Source organism: Vicia villosa, linkage group LG2 (assembly GCF_029867415.1).
Source record: "Vicia villosa cultivar HV-30 ecotype Madison, WI linkage group LG2, Vvil1.0, whole genome shotgun sequence".
Lineage (NCBI taxonomy): Eukaryota > Viridiplantae > Streptophyta > Magnoliopsida > Fabales > Fabaceae > Vicia > Vicia villosa.
The window spans coordinates 153914412-153916985 of NC_081181.1; positions in this window are offsets into that span (position 1 = coordinate 153914412).

The following is a 2574-nucleotide window of genomic DNA, read 5'->3' on the forward strand; positions in this document are numbered from 1 at the left end:
GTGGGCTTCGGACATGTGATCAATATTTCCAACAACACCATTGATCCAAAATTCATAATTGCCTTATTAGAATGATAGGGACCTGAAATCCACATGTTTCATCTTTCAACAGGTGAGTGTACAATCACACTAGAAGACATCCACATGTTACTGGGTCTCCCGATTGAGGGAAAGGCTCTTAATGGGTTTGTTCAACAGGAAAATGCCCTATGTGAGAAGTCTTGGGCAAGGATATGATTGACCGAGACGCGCGTTCGAGGGGCCAAGGTATCAACCTAAATTCCCTTAAAACGTATTATCAATCTCTTTCTTTGGACGAACATTTATCTCATGAAAAATATTCATTAAAACTAAACATTATATTATGTTACTATTTGGTAACCTGTTATTTCCAGAAAGTACAAGTAACACTGTCGATTTTATGTATTTAAGTTTGTTTGGCAATATTGATAAAATTGGAAAGTATAGTTGGGGTTTCGCCGTTTTGGCTATGCTTTATAGTTCCCTCTGTGAGAACACAAAAAATGATACTTGCACATTTTATGGATGCACCTTCTTTCTCCAAGTATGGGGTTGGTGGAGAAGCTTAATTCAAATCACATATTCGGCATATTAGTGGTTTGAATGAAGGATGTGTCTGATTCAAATCAAAGACCCCTTGGTGTGAATCACAACATGGGATGGTTCGAATCATGATCAAACAAAAATTTGAAAATCAGCTATCATTCAAATCATGTAAGCGCTTGATTCCAACTATACCTATCAAATCATAATTTGAAACTGTAGCGGTAAAAATGTGACTCGACGCGCTTTCGCGCATTCGAAGTACAACAGAGTCGCCACCGAACTTTATTTATTCCAAAAGGAAAGGGAAAATATCGATAAAACCCACGGATAAAAAGAAAACGGATAAGATGGTCATCGCAACCAAATTTTAGGTTCGGGAGTCGGTTAAGCAAGGGGAAGGTATTAGCACCCCTCACTTCCATCGTACTCGATGGGACCCATTTAGTTAGTTTAGTGTTTGAGTGTTAGTGTTTTTGTTTGCGTTCTTTAGCTTATTAATCGAGAAAAGATGAAGGATATGTTTTTAGGGTTTTTATTATTATGAAGAAAAAGAAATGATTTTTTATTATTGTGCTCGCCAAGACGTTTGTATCTTGTGCCTACGTATTCCCTAGTGCAATGGGAAAGTCAGAGCAATCGTAGTTCGGGCGAAGAACCACGAAAGTTTGTTGGTTGATTTTAGCGAGAGGTACTCGATTGCTCTCAAATGGAAATACTACGCGCACATGGATATGAGATCACTACAAGAATGGATGACTAAATCAAGAGTGAGACGAGATTTTGGCCATCATCGCATTCGCGTGGAAGATATTCGATCTTCACATGTGGAAGTATGTTCGCATTTGAAATTGACTAAGTGTCTCATTTATGAAAAGAGTTTTAAAAGCCATAAGGCAAAAAAGGTTGAATGAAGTTGAGATTGTGTTTTAAAGGGACATTTAGCAAAGGATTGAGCATAGGTGTTCACCTAGCGCATCTTTACCCAAGGTATTGAACGGGAGCTAGCCCCATTGTCACTTGTTGTCCAAGTTAATTAATGTGTTTTGATTCAAAAGATCAAGGTATTCAAGAGGTGTGCACTTCTTGTCACAGGATCTTTCGGTTTGATTAATGTATTTTGATTCAAAGGATCAAGGTATTCAAGAGGTGTTCACTTCTTGTCACTTGATCACTTTGATTTGATTAAAGATGTTTTAGTTCAAAAGATCAAGGTATTCAAGAGGTGTGCACTTCTTGTCACTTGATCATTTTGATTTGGTTAAGGAAGCTTTTTATTGTTTGATTCAAAGGATCGAAGGTATTCAAGAGGTGTGCACTTCTTGTCACTTGATCACTTTGATTTTATTAATGTGTTTTGATTCAAAGGATCAAGGTATTCAAGAGGTGTTCACTTCTTGTCACTTGATCACTTTGATTTGATTAAGGTGTTTTGATTCAAAGGATCAAGGTATTCAAGAGGTGTACACTTCTTGTCACTCGATCTTTCGATATGGTTTAAAGAAAATATTTTTGTAACAAAGAAAACTCGACGTTGGATCGAGAAGTTTATTTGTATCGACTTGGCGTTGGACCAAGATTTATTGATTTTGAATTGAGATTAATCTAATATTTTTGGTATCTTATATATTAAAAGGGAAAATAAAATTCTAATTCTAACATATATGTATTGAAAGCTAATAAAGTAAAATAAACATATTTTTTGATTTCATATTTTAGAGATTAAGATAATTATTAAAACTAAAAAAAAAAACTAAATAGTAAATTAAATGGGGTAATGTGAAGGTAAAATATGAGGGTGCATAAACAAATTTAGTTGAGGCAAGGGGCTTCACATGAACCCGGATCGGGTTAGGCCCAACAGTTTGCTAAGAGGAAAAAATTTGAAAACCCTAAGTGAACCTAATGTTGGCCGCTCCACTTGGTCCTTGTTTCACTCAAAAAAAACGTTTTTCAATAAAAAAAATCATTAAAACAGTTAGAAAGAAAAAGAATAAAACGAGACTTCCT